Genomic DNA, 14,537 nt, shown 5'->3' with positions numbered 1-14,537 from the left:
ATAGCGAGTCACCGGAAATGTCAGAGCTCGAAGGCGATATCCTCGAGAAAGATGCCCTAGATGAGGAAATCTGCCGAGCTGCACAAAAACAAAGGCAAGGGACTGCCCAGAATGTTTCTCCTCCATCCGAGTGCACGGTGCCTTCTGATGGAGATGAATCCGATAACGACCAGTCGCTTGCCTTTGCAGAATCCCTCTTTTTTAAGAGTAAAGGCAAAAATAAAAAGCCTTCGGCAAGCACACCGGTACCGAAGACGCGCGAGGCTGATGTGGAAAAAAAGCTACCAAGAAAGCGCGCCGCTGATGCAGCGGAAAGGCCATCAAAAAAAGGCACAAAAAAGGAGGGAAAAGCCGGATCATCAGGAGTAGATGAGCCAACCTTGATATCATTTCCTGAACGCTCACAAGAAAGGGACGAGGCTTTTATGGAGCGGATGGCTGAAGCCGAGAGAGAATACAGGAAAGATCAGCAGAAGTTTTCCATGGATGCCCTTGCTATGCTCGGAAACATCCTCAAGGACGTTAGTAAAGGAAACGAATGAACACCCTTTTTAGTATTTTTTAGTATTTTTATTGTTGTGTTCTGTTGTCACGAAATAGTGGATCCATTAATACAAAATCATTTATTAATTAGCTGAATGTCGTGTTGAAAAGATTTTGGATAAAAAAACGTTTTTGGATACATGGTGATCAACTTTTAGTGATCACAAATCAAACCAGAGATGTTAACATCTGGTATTTTAAAATTATGAATAATTGTATTCGATCGTATACTCTTTAATCAATCATTTTATATTTTTAAATGATTGCTCAAAATCGCTGTGTCTATAATTTGTAAACAAAACAGTTGAGAAGTTTGTTAGCTTTCAAAACTTTAACGAATATTTACATGTACATGTGTACAAACTTGAGCTACAATGCTACTTTTTCGCGAAAATAAAGAAAGTGACACGAGTAAGCGAAAAATTAATATGAGCCTGGTCTATTTTTGTCTATTTTCCTAAGCTGATAAATAGTCCATAATTTTGTCTCTAACATCAGACGCAATTGGCGATACGTCTCCATTTAAACTTTGATCGATGTCATCGTCGTCATCTCCCAATATGTCTATGGGGCTAGGGTCTCCCACATCGATACAAATATTGTGAAGAACACAGCATGCCAAGATCGTGATGGCCACTCTACTTGTCTTTTCTTCCACTGCCTTGTAAAGGCACCTCCACCGCCCTTTCAAGATTCCGTAGGCCTGTTCGATAACAACATGGGCTTGACTGAGAGCACGATTAAACCACAGTTGTCGTTCACTTAACGTACATGTTTGCTTAAAAGGCTTCATTAACCAAACAGATAAGGGATATGCTGAGTCTCCAACAAGCAAAGGTCTAATTTCGGAACCAGAAATTTGTTTTGTAGGCCCGTTCAGCCAGTTGCCTTGTTCAATTTCCCTGTGCAGATTGCTTAAACAAAGAACACGCGCATCGTGAATGCTACCAGGATAGCCTGCACTTATATCGAGAAATCGAAATGACGCGTCAGCAGCACCTTGAATCACAACAGAATAATCTTGCTTTCGGTTGAAGTAATCAATTCGCTCGTCCACAGGCACTGTCTCCAAAGCAATATGACAACTGTCAATAGCCCTACTACTTGGGGAAATGGAGACTTGTTTGTAAACAATCTAATACTTTGTAGCACCTCTTGTTCGGTTTCTGGAAATTTGGTTAGTTCTTTAGCACGTTTAGCAATAGCATTGCAAAAATCCTGTTTTATCAACATGGCCGTGCACCGTCCAATACCGAATTGTAGTCCTGTAGATCGGTATGTGTCGCCCGTTGCTAGCCGCCATAATGCTACCGTTACTCTCTTGTGCACTGGGATACATTGCCGCAGTCTGGTGTCTTTCTTCGCCATCTCCGGACCAGCCACACGGATAATAAACTCAAAGGTACGTCTTGTAATTCGGAAGTTCTCCTTCCACCAATCTTCGACAAAAGACCCGTTTAGTAGGTTTTCGAACCAGAATTGGTTCCTTGGCCAGGACCAAGCACGTCTCGCTCGCCTGCTATTTCGCTGCATAAGTTGGAGTAAAATCGTCCGTTTTCGCCTCACTTTCTTGAGGTGTTGTAGTATCAGCAGTTGCCGTAATCGAGACGCTTCTACTTGCTTCTCAAGAATTAAAAAGAAAAAGGCAATGACTATCAGAGCCACCGCTTTCTTGTTAATACTGACCATGTTTTAAAAATTGCGCGCATTAGCTTGTATTTCCCGCCAATTCGATTTTTGGCAGTGTTGACGGATTAACTTTGGTTATTTGAGCCAGTATAAACACTGCACTAATCTACTTAGGTTCAGTTAACTTGACCTCGGCCAATTTAAACCGCAGTAAACGTTTGAATGTAAACACGGCATCATACTCATTACTATATATCCTCGGCTTATCTTTCAGTACTTTTCGTTTTGTCCAATTAATTAGCAAAAACAACCAGTCCAAACTGCCCCAAACCAGTCTCATAAATGGTGACGTCAGCAGAAATCCCAAAAATCGTAACTGAGTGTGAATTTCGGACGGCACAGCCATCGTAGTTTCTTCTGGTTTCCTAAGTGTTGTTTCGCCTGGTTCCGTTAAATCTTGTGGATGTATTGTCCTCTTCCGTCCTTTGTCCCTAGTCCAGTCTTGGGCTGACGAGGAGGGTCGTTTCCTGTAGTGTGATATTTCTTATCATGATCAGTCTTTTCGTGTTGTCTCTTTATATGCCCCGAATCGCAACCCTGCAAGGAATGAGTTTCTCGGGCAAATTGCTGATGAGCTTGATCCTACTGTCCCCACACTCCTCTGACACCTAGAGGGAGAGTTCTGCTGCTCTGAAAGCGCTCTCTTAGTCTTCTTGTTTTGTTGATGCCTGGCGGTATCTTCACCCCGACACGGCAGGCTTCTCTTGGGCCAGGCTGGACGGCACCGTTTCTTCATGTATTGATCTGATTGGTTGTCCTTATGTTTGGGTAGCGTCTATGTCGTCTTGTCACCTTGTTCCTTGTCCCCTTTCTGACCACAGTGCTCTTCTGGTTTCTGTCTTTGTTCCTGGTGTCCTTCTGCCTCGTCCTGGTTTCCGGAAGTTGAACGCCTCTGTCCTTCATGAGGACGGCTACATTCAGCTAATTACATCTTTTTGGAATGGTTGGTGTACTAAAGTGACTTCCTTCTCCAGCCTCGCCAAGTGGTGGGAGGTTGGTAAGAGAGAGATTCGGCAGCTTACTTAAGATTATTGTGTTCGGCAGGCTTGGGAGACTCGTGCATCTAGAGATCTCTTGGTGCGCCTTGCTGTTAATTTGAAGGCTCATTTCGATGAGGATTTGGTCTCAGCTCATGAGCCTTATCGCTCCACGCTAAATCGCCTGGCTGAGTTTGATCTTGCTGCAGCCAAGGGAGCCCAGGTTCGCTCCTGGACCCGTTGGGTCAAGGAAGATGAGACCTCCTTGTCTTACTTTTGTCGTTTGGAGAAGAAGCGCCCCGTTGATAGGTGGATCTCTGCTATTCGCAACCCTAGTGGCCGTATTGTATCTGACCTGCATGACCCGTGTGATTCTTTCTCTGCCTTGTACTCGAATCTTTTCACTGCTTCCCCTGTGGACTCCTTTGCTCAACAGTCTCTCCTTTCTAATCTGTCTGCTGCACTTTCTCGGGATCAGGCTGACCTATGTGAGGGTTACTTAAGTGTAGAGGAATGTCGAGAGGCTCTCATGGGTATGGCCAGAAACAAGGGCCCCGGGTCCGACTGCCTGCCCGTGGAGTTTTATGTTAAATTTTGGGATGTTCTTGGCTCTGATCTTGTCACTGTCCTTAACTCTTGTTTCGATGCGGGTCTTCTCTCTTCCTCTAAACGTCGTGGTGTCATCTCTCTGTCATTTAAGAAGAGTGATCGGCTTGACCCTTGCAACTGGCGACCAATCTCCCTTCTTAATGTTGATTACAAGCTGGCTGCTAGGGTTCTTGCTGGGCGTCTACTTAAAGTCATCCATCTCGTTGTTGCGGATGACCAGACGTGTGGGGTCCCGGGGAGGTACATTGGTGAAAATGTTGCTTTTTTTGCGGGATGTTGTCCACTATGCTTCTTTCTCTGGACAACCCATTGCCATCCTTTCCCTTGATCAAGAAAAGGCCTTTGATAGTGTGGATTGGGGATTCATGCGTTCAACTTTACTAACTATAGGCTTTGGCCAATCTTTTGTTAAATGGGTGGACTTGTTCTATACTGACGTTTCTAGTGCTGTGTCTGTTAATGGCTATCTATCTTCCTTCTTCTCACTGTCACGGGGGGTGCGCCAAGGCTGTCCTCTGTCCCCACTCTTGTATGTGCTTGTGTCTGAGGTGGACTGTTAACATTAGAGCTAATCCCTGTATCGAAGGCCTGACCCTCCCTGGGTTTTCGTCTCCTCTTTCGCTCATCTCGCAATATGCAGATGACATGTCTCTCGTTGTCGTTTCCGATGAATCTATTTGTGCAATCTTTGAGGTATATGCCGTTTATGAGAAGGGCTCGGGAGCAAAACTCAATCAAAACAAATCAAAAGGTCTCTGGTTAGGCAGTGGGGTTGGTAGGCTGGATCCTCCAGTCCCACTTGATTGGTCCTCGGTTAAAATCAAGATGCTGGGCGTTTCTGTTGGCCCTGGTGACCTCGAGGTTGACAATTGGCAACCAAGGATCGATACTAGTTGAAAAGGTTCTTTCTTCTTGGAGGCAACGGTCTCTGTCTTTTAAGGGCAAAGCCTTAGTCATTAATGCATTTGCTTTGTCCCGAATGTGGTATGTGGCTTCTCTAATCCACATGCCCGACTGGGTTACCTTGAAATTGGTTAGGCTAGCCTTACATTTCTTCTGGGGTGGTAAACGTGAACTTGTACGTAGATCTGTTGTCGTTCAACCACTGATCAGGGTGGTTTCTCGGTGGTAGACGTGCAACAGAAGGTTTAATCTCTTCTTGTTCAGTGGGTGAGGAGGTCTATCTCCTCTCATGCTAACTGGTCTCACTTCCTTACTTTTTGGTTCTTCTCGTGTTTCAACTGTTCAGTGCTTGATGTTTTTTCACAACCCTTTGCGTTCAGTCCTGTTGCTTTGCCCTGGTTCTATCAGTCACTTCTGCTCTCTTGATGTAGTGTCAATGGTTCTTTTTCCGCTTCTCGCTCCTGTCCGGTTATGGGTTCTTCATCATCTGAGCATACTATGCCGGCATTAGCACGTCTGCTAAATCTTGCTACTCGTACCTTCTGTCTGTTAGTCTCTCCCCGCCGCACTGCATTGCTAAGTTTCGTCCTATTTTTGGTGACCTTTACTGGCCAACCACCTGGAAGACTCTATTTCTCTTTCCGCTAGACCGCCCTGTTATTGACCTTAACTGGAAGATTGCACATGGAGTGTTGTATACTGTGGATCGCCTCCTCTCTTTTGGCTACACCTTAGATCCTGCTTGTTTCTGCTCCTCGCCTTTGGACACCGCTCACCATCTGTCTTATGAGTGTCTCCTGGCACAAAGTGTTCTCTCCTGGCTCCAATCTTTATCGCTGCGTCATGTCCTTTTTGGCTTCTCTCCAGACAGGCTGCTCTCTGTTCCGAGGATCTTTGCTTATCTCTTGAACATCTGTAAGTACTTCATCTTGCTAGCTCGGAACGACTTTCGTTTTCGGGACACTCGACCGGGGGCCATAATTATCGGTCAAGTAAAGGCCCAGGTGGCCTTCTACTTACCGCTCTATTTTAAGCGTTTCCGCTCTGCTCGACACAAACTTTACTTCTAGCATCAGTGGTGTGCAAATGGTACCTTGGGATCGATTGGTGAGGGTGGCCTCTCGATCATGTTGTAACCCTTTTTAACCCCTTCTTATTTGTTCTTGCTTGAGTGAGTGTTATACTATAGTGCCTTCTGCTGGATCTGCTGTTAGAGTGAGTGTGTCTGTGGTTCCTATGGTCGCCTTAGTTGGTTGTACTGTGGCTCCTTCTGCTGGTCTCCTTTACTGGTCGTACTGGCCCCAGTCTTTGCTTGAGTGAGTGTGTCATTGGGCTGGTCCCGTTTCTTTGCTAGTGTGTATGGTTTCCTCGTTTTAGTTCCCCTTTCGGGGCCTTTTTAAGTGAGTGTGTTTTTAGGTATTTTTAGTTAGTGTAGTGCCCGCGTCTTTTTACTTGTTCTGCTGTCCTGTACGTTTGTCTTGTATTTGACTTGTCCTGTACTGTGTTTGTAGGGGTGGGGGTTCGATTCCCCCAGACAGTTTCTGTACTGGTGTACTGCCCCGGTTTGCTGTGTCTGGTACTAGACTTTAAGTCTGGCGGCATTGCACCACCCTACTGGGGGCCAACCATTCACTGTAAACACAAAAAAAACTTGGCAGGAGGCACTGTGATCAAGGAGGCAGTCCTCTCAAGGTGAGGCCCTCTCATTGCACTTCCATTGGGTTGACCCTTGCGATTACCCCAAATGTGGGTAACTCGAGCGTATAATTTCTGGTAGTGGGGACCTGCGTTCACACTAGTCCCTGGTTTTGTAGTAATTCTTGTATTTAGCGCGGTCCACAGGTTATTCAAAAACGCGTGCCAGTGACTCAGATCAGTAACGTGTGCGTGTTTCACATACAGGTGATCAATCGATAAATCACGGAGAGAGAGCGAGTGCGGAAAGGAAAGAGAAGAGGAGAAGTCTCCGGGGACCAAGAAAGAAGGTAAATTATCTTGGAATATAAGTTGATTTCTAGCTAAGCTAGCATGTTATTTAAAAAGCAGCTCAGTAGAGAGTAGAGACTGAAATATTTTACTCTCTCAAAGGTAAAGTGAAAGTCGCAAGGGATGTTCAAGAGCGAGGATGGTCCACAGTTGAAAAGCAAGAAAGCAGGATCATAAACATCCGTCTATACCGTGAGTACATTTCTCTCACTGCTTTGAACCAGAACTTGTTTGCTTGTAGATATTGAACTCACCTTTTCTCTCGGTTGTCTTTACTGCACGGCGCTGGTTTCGGCATTTAATTTAAACTGTCGACCGTTAATAATAAATGCTAACAAACTCGGTCTTGTGTTGTCAATAGAGGGCAAGTAGTTCTTGGCCTTTTCGCTTGTTTCTCTGGTGTTCGCGGTCGTTTTCTCGGCACTTAAAAGCGAAGGTAGACTTGTGGAAGCTGTGATTTGAAAAAAGTGATGTCACAAGCCGTGATTTGAAGTCACAGAGCAAAATGGAATATTACCGCGCGCTATCGAACCAACGCGCGATCTATGGCCAAGCTATGTTATTGTGAAAAAAAATGACCCCACAACTTGATTACTTCGAAGAATAATTCGGCGTAACTTTGGAACTGACAGCAGAGATACATTCCATTAAGCAGTAAAACTGCAAAAATGACGAAAAAATTCCATGAAAAATAAAGAAAAGAAGAAGCCTACAACACGGGGTATTCCCAGGCGGTCACCCATCCAAGAACTAACCCTGGCCGACAGGGCTTAACTTCAGTGATCAGACGAGAACCGGTGTTCTCCCTGTGGTATGGTCGTAGGCGAGAGAAAAGAGAGAAAATTTGACTTCTTATACCGAGAATGGTGAACATGTAAGCGAAGCATTACTTCATTACCCTCGTCAGGCAACCCTGACCTTCAAAACAGGCTATGAAGTCTTCCTTTGTAGCTGTAAATAAATTTATAGGGCCACTTACACGGAGCTTCGGGGCTTTAAAAACCCTTTAGGGCCTAGTGAGCGGTCCCAGTCTGCCTCGTTTTCGTGTTCCCTGCCCTCCTACAGGTTAATGGCCGAGCTGTTAGGGCCTCGGACACACACTGTAGTGTCCTGAAGAGCTTGGCCAAGTATCTGTGCTCAGACTGAGTCAATGATTTCTCCCTGTCCTCACTTAGTACCAGATGCATCATGGGATGCGACAGTATTGCAACAACCATATCTAGGATGGGGAAGAAGCCAACCACCCTAGGTCCGGAGGACTTAAAGGGGCATCGCCTCTCGGCCTTTTGGCTAAGATCAAGTGTAGTATCTGTTCTGTTTTGGCTAGATCTTGTCAAAAGGCCCCCCTAGATCTCTTAGGTGGTAAAAGAGGAGCACCTGTCTCGACCTACGAGATGTCTCTTTCGACTGCTTCCACGCTTGTGGGAGAGCCATTGATTGAGGAAATCAACAGTGATGGTACCAGTGCAATGCCCGAGTTGTTTTCAAGACCTTCAACGAGTCTCCCCCCCCCCCCGGATAATTCTGATCATGTCCCCCGGAGCTGCCGGATATTATGCAAGCTTTGCAGGATGCTGGACACGAATTCCAAACCGTTTCCTTTAACTCATGGAAGTTTGCTGGGTAACAGGCTCGTATAGAGAAGGAATTTTCAGTGTGTTTTTCGGTTGACACGGTTGTTACCAGCCAGGACATTGTCGTTGGCTTCTACAAGGCCGGAATTGATATTGACAACATCGTTTTCATTCAGCGGAAAGCAAGCAACAACACATGGATTGTAAGTTTCAATTCCAAAGTCGCCAAGGATGCTGCCCTTAATGAGCCGAGTGTCAAGATTGCGGGCTGTGCTGTTTTCCTCGGGGACTGTGAGAATAGAGTTTCTATTGTCAAGTTGTATGAGCTCCCTGTTGAGCTGCCGGATTCCGTTGTTATTGGCCGCCAGTCTCACTACGGGAAGGTTTACTCTTTCTGACGCGACCGGCTTGCGGAGGGTATTTTCAATGGTGTTCTACGGCTCGAATGAGTATCAATAAGCCCATCCCGTCCCAAGCTTTTATTGCAGCTGAATTTGTGAGAATATGGTATCCTTCTCAGCCGAAGACCTGTAGAAAGTGTGGTGCAGAGGAGCATTTAGTGGCCACCTGTTCTTCGCAGCATTGCTTTAATTGCGAGAAGCCCGGTCATCGATCCGAAGAATGTACGCTACTGTCTCTTTGCAGAGTTTGCCTCATGGAAACACACTCAACTATGCGCTGTCCTTCTATTTAATACAGCTCGAATATTTCTACGGTGGAAGTGACAGCTGTAAGCTACGCCAAAGCAGCAGAAAAAGGAAAAGAAGCTGATGTAGCAAAACAAGCAGAGGAAGAGAAAAAGCGCGCGGATGAAAAAGCACATGCTGAGCGAGCAAGGCGCAAAAAGCACGCAAAGAAAGAAGAACGCGACCGCACGAAAGGAATGCGAGGAGCTTGAACAGAGGAAGAGAGAGGAGAGAGATCGCAAGGCAAGTCATCGTGAACACGAGGACCACGAGTGCAGAAGAGAAGGCAGGTGTGACGAGAGACGGGACGACAGATGAGCTGATCGACGTGATGACCGACGAGGACAAACGAGATGATAGGAGGGATGAGAGGAGTGATTGTGAGGGTGACCGCTCTACTCGTGACCGTTCCTCCCACTGCTACCGTGATGAAGAGTCTCATTCCAGTTCCGATGATGATGAATGGATCACGGTTTCTCGCTGGAAGTCTAAAAGTAGGTCTCACTAAACTTATTATAATTTCCCTTCAGGTCCATTAAAATTCTGTCCATCAATATTCGTGGGCTTGGTAGTGCCCGTAAACGCGATATTTTTCTTCACGAGTTAAATGAGAATCTTGATTATGATATTTTTCTTCTACAAGAAACGCATATCTCCTGTAAAACTTAAGCTGATCTTGTTGAGAAGAATTTTAAGGGCCAATGTTTTTGGTCCTTTGGGATAGGTAAATCGGCTGGTGTAGCTATTTTTATTTCTCCTAATTTTTCCGGGAAGGTTATCCGCTATGTTCACGACACTGATGGCAGAATTTTAAGTCTTCTTGTTAATTATAACTCTTTGAAGTTTAACGTCATTTGTCTTTGCGCTCCAAACACCGTGTCTGACCGTAGATTATTTTTTGATCGTCTACATGCCTTTTTTCTGTCACCTGGTGATTTAATTTTAGGTGGCAATTTCAATTGTATTGATTCTGACCTCGATCGCTTGAATATTAAATCGGACTTTAGCGCCGACAAGCGCTGCTTGTCGGCCCTTAAGTCCGATTTCTGTCTTGTTGATATTTTTCGTAAGAAGAATGCGAAGGCGATTTCTTTTACTTGTTCTAATAAGGATTTTTCTCAGGCTTCTTGTCTCGACCGTTTTTATATTTCTTCCTCTCTCCTCCAGTCAGTTCGCGGAAATAATTGTTTCCCTTGTTCCCTCTCACATCACGACTTTGTCGATTTGTTTTTTTCCCCGGTTAATGTTTCTATTCACGGAAGCAGTGTTTGGAAATTTAACTGTTCTCTTCCTTCCAATGATGACTTTATGAATGCTATGACCCTCTTGATTACTACTGAGAAGGAAAAAATTCCTCTGTTTAGTTCACTAGCAGATTGGTGGGATAACTTGAAAATTCAGATTCGCCGTACTTGTATCAATTTTTCCTCTCGAAAACGTAAACAACTTCTTTCCGAACGCAGTTGTTGAACTAAACGTTTACTTAGAGCTAAATCGGCTGTTTTTGCTGGCGATCGCGACCAGATTTCTGATGTAAACAAACTTAAGTCTGCCTTAGAAGAAGTCATTAACAGCGAGTGTGAAGGCGCTAAAATCTGCTCGCGAGCGCGATGGATTGAGGAGGGCGACAAACCCACTCGTTTTCTTTTTTTCGCCTAGAGTGTAAAACGCGCGGAGAATAATATTTTTGAGTCCCTTTTCGATGAATCCGGCAAGGAAAAATTCTCGCATAATGACATTGAGCTTTTTTTGGTTGACTTTTACAAAGTGCTAGTCTCTAAGGATTCCCTTAATATGCAAATTCAGACTGAAATTATAGATGATCTTGACCTTTCTTTGTCTGATGCGGAACTAGAACAATGCAAAGGATTATTCACAAATGATGAGCTTTTTGCCGCTTTGAAAGGCCTTCAGACTGGTAAATCGCTTGGTTCTCATGGCCTTCCTATCAAATTTTATTTGGCTTTCTGGGATTTGTTGTGCGATCCCCCACTTTCTGTTTTAAATGACTGCTTTCTGGTTGGGTCTCTTTGTACGAGCCAGCACGAGGCCCTTTTGCGTCTTATTTATAAGGATGATAAACGTTTAGCTTAAAATTGGCAGCCTATCTCGCTTCTTAATTGTGATTATAAATTAGCTTCCAAAATGATTACGGATCGTCTGAAACAAGTTATGCCCTCAATAGTTCATTCTGATCAAACTTGTAGTGTAGATGGTAGATCAATTTTTTTCAACTTACACTTGATCCGTGATACCCTAGACGTGAAACAAAACAGATGAGACCGGGATTTTAGTCATGCTTGATCAGATGAAAGCTTTTGACAGGGTCGATCATGAGTTCCTCATGAGAGTGTTAACTAAGTTTGGTTTTGGACCGTCTTTTTGTCGCTGGGTTTCTATTTTTTATTCTAATGTCTTTCCACGGATCATTTGTAACGGCAAACTTTCTACTCCTGTTTTCTTAGAGAGGGGGGTTAGACAGGGGTGCCCTCTCTACCCCCTTCTCTATGTCCTAACTTCTGAGGTCTTGGCGAACCAAATTCGCAAAAACCCCACGATTGAAGGCTTCCTGCTCCCTGGAACAGGTGGCCTTCAATTTAAGATATCGCAATACGCAGACGATGCCACTAATTTTGTGAAAAACGAGAGATCTCTCTGTCACGTTCTAGAGACTGTGAACAGGTATGAGAGGGGGTCTGGGACAGAGCTCAACACCGCCAAGTCCGAAGCTATGTGACTCGGCAGGTGGAGAACTAATGGTGCCTCCCCCTTCCGTCTACAATGGGTTAACAAACTTAGAATCTTAGGAGTTTATTTTCAAACGGATTAGTTACTGTTGATGAAGAAAACTGGTGATCGAAATTAGATAAGTTAAAAAAGACTTTAGGGCTATGGTCGCAAAGAGATCTTTATTTTCTAGGCAGAGGCATGATTTTAGACGTCCTCGGGGCTAGCAGATTTTGGCATGTTGCCAAAGTACTGCCCCCTCAAATGGGTTTCTGTCGAATATAAGCGAGCTATTTGGCCTTTCGTCTGGAAATCCAAGTCCGAAACTGTAAGGCGAGCGCATTGCATGGCCCCCATCGCACGTGGGGGTCTGAATATTGTTGACTTTAAACCAAGTGTTCAAGTTTGCATTTGTCGAGTCTCTCTGGGTATCGAGAGGGATTCGGCACATGCAAATGGTACTTTCTAGCTCGTTACTTTTTCGGAAATCGCTTTTCTCATCTTGATCAGATTTTTGATTTTTCTTCTCGTTTGATTCCTTTGTCCTCCGGGCCGTCTGCTTTTTATCGTAATTGTTTATCTCTGTTATCTTCCCTGCATAGTAAACACGGCTCTTTACCGCACGATTTTTCTTATAAAAATTTGTATAGTCTCCTTGTAGATATTCCGAGTGCCTCTCTGCATTCCTCTGGTTTCTGGGCTGCTTCGCTTAAGAGGCCGATTAAGTGGTGGGCCGTGGTTTGGCACGCGTCTCGTCTTAAGTTGATCGAGAATACGAAAACTGATTTACTTTGGCTCATAATTCACCGCGCAATTAAAGTTCGATATGCACTGAAAACTTGGGGATACAAAGTTAAATCTGATAAGTGTGCTCTGTGTTCCCAAGTTGAAACAATTGAGGATTGTTTTCTTTTTTGCCCTCGCGTGCACGCTGTGTGGAATTATTTTACATGCTATATGCCTCATCTTTCTAATTTCCCTTTTTCTGTTAACTGTTCTTGTGTTTTCTTTCCTTTCTCGTCTCGTGCTTCTTCACCTTCTTTCTCGTTCTACTGTTACTTGATCGCTACAATATTATTTTAGATTTGGCAAACTAGGAACCTTGCAACTTTTTGAAATTCTGTCTTGAATGCTAACCAAATTATTAACCTGATTAAGAAAGATATCTGCCGTATTTTACGTGCAAAACAAGACGCAAAAGAAAACTTCTGGTCTACTGGTAATATTCTCTGTAAGATTTCTGATGCTCACTCTTTTTTTTTTCCCTTACTGTCCATTTAGCTGCTCCTAGATATTTTTGTTTACTGAGAAGTACATAGGCGCTTTTAATTCTAGTTCGCTTTGTTTAGCTGTTTCTACATATTTGTATATAGCCGCTTTAGTTTACTTAAGCGAACCTCTGTTAATTTACTTTCAATTAGTTCCCACAAGCCTTGTATACAGCTGCTTTAGTCTTTAGTTTGCTCTATTTAGTTGCTCCTTAATTTTTCTAGCCGCCTTAAGTTAGTTTTGCCTATGAACATTTAGTTTGTCAAACGCCTTGAACCTCTGTTAAGTGAATTTCCATTAGTTCCCGGAAATCTTGTTTATAGTTGCTTTCGTTGTTATTTGCTCTATTTAGCTGCTACTTAATTTTTGTCTAGCCACCTTATGTTTTGCCTGTGATCATTTACTTTGTTGAACGCCTTGTATACTAGGTATACCTATCGATAGAGTGCCAACGAGGGAATCATGCGTATTTTGCTTAGGAATAAAATTCCTTTTTTTTCCCCATTTGACCGTTTCTTGGGCCCTTCCTCTTGTAAGGATTATTTTCTTGAAAAGGTGTTATGCATGTAAGAACTTTATGAGGTTCCGGAGGAGAGTCAGTTCTTAGATTCAGTCTGGTGGCTTCACAAACCTGGCCGGAATTGTGTGACATTTTGTATTTTAAAAAGCATGCCACATTCAACTTTAGCCAGTGCGATAGGTACTGCCTTTTGATTGGTTGAGAACTGACCACTTGGTCTCAGGGGAATCTACATTACATCAGGTTACACATTTTTCAGCTCCATTGAGTATTTTTCTGCCTCTCAACCCAGTCTTGCGCGGCTCTATTCTGCTGCCGCCTCGCCATCCAAGCGTCTTTGCTCGGATGGCTCGTTGGCAATAACCGTTCTAGTTTATTTCAGTTAACCTCTCTTAGCTTTATTTCCATTAGTTCCCGGAAATCTTGTAAATAGTTAGTGTTAACTTAGTTCCACTTTTTTTGGAAACTCCTCTTCTTGTAAATACGTCGAGTTGCCTGTTCAATAAAACACCCCTGTGTGGGTTTTTATATTTAAAAAAAATTCTGTTTCTTTCTAGAGATCTGTAAATAAATTATTTAAAGAAAAGAAAAAAGTATCTGTTTCTTACGCCATTAGGACTGTAGTTTTTAAAAAGTTGTGGTTTTTTGTTTTTAGAGGGCTTGCCCTCTCAAAAATCCTTTGTTATTAGTAAGCGATTGCCAGGTGGTTCCTCGCAACGAACACATGCTTTATGAGTTGTTTTTGATGAGTCGCGTGAAGATGTAGTTGCTGTCGTTCGCGGGGTCGATGGCCCCATTTTACCTGCTCGTTTTAATGAAATCGTAGCTGGAGAAGTTGGGGAATCAGTTGTAAGACCAGAAGATGAGAACCGTTTACCAGGCCGACCGCTAACTGCCTTTTTTTCGCCTCAAATCCGTTTTCCTTCGTGTGATGTTTTGTCCGCCCTACAAGACGCTGGCCTTGATGGCTCAAGTGTTGCGTGTATTTAACATAAAGCTAGCGGTGAAATCTTGTTAACTTTTTGTAAAGCTGAACTTAAAGAACCCTTTATTC

The 14,537-nt window shown here is 43.8% G+C and overlaps 2 non-coding genes and 1 pseudogene across 2 annotated transcripts; 2 read left to right on the top strand and 1 right to left on the bottom strand.

The window, feature by feature from the left end:
• Window positions 1-6,364: 6,364 nt before the first annotated feature.
• LOC140939904 (U1 spliceosomal RNA) lies at window positions 6,365-6,526 on the top strand. The gene has a single exon (XR_012166220.1). It is a non-coding gene; the product is annotated as a U1 spliceosomal RNA (small nuclear RNA).
• An 887-nt stretch (window positions 6,527-7,413) lies between these two features.
• Window positions 7,414-7,532, bottom strand: LOC140939644 (5S ribosomal RNA). Its single transcript, XR_012165976.1, has one exon. It is a non-coding gene; the product is annotated as a 5S ribosomal RNA (ribosomal RNA).
• Window positions 7,533-7,977: 445 nt separating this feature from the next.
• Window positions 7,978-8,064, top strand: LOC140939452 (U2 spliceosomal RNA; annotated as a pseudogene).
• Window positions 8,065-14,537: the final 6,473 nt, after the last annotated feature.

Source organism: Porites lutea, chromosome 5 (assembly GCF_958299795.1).
Source record: "Porites lutea chromosome 5, jaPorLute2.1, whole genome shotgun sequence".
NCBI lineage: Eukaryota > Metazoa > Cnidaria > Anthozoa > Scleractinia > Poritidae > Porites > Porites lutea.
The sequence above is the reverse complement of the archived record's forward strand: the minus strand, read 5'-3'. Positions and strand labels throughout refer to the sequence as shown.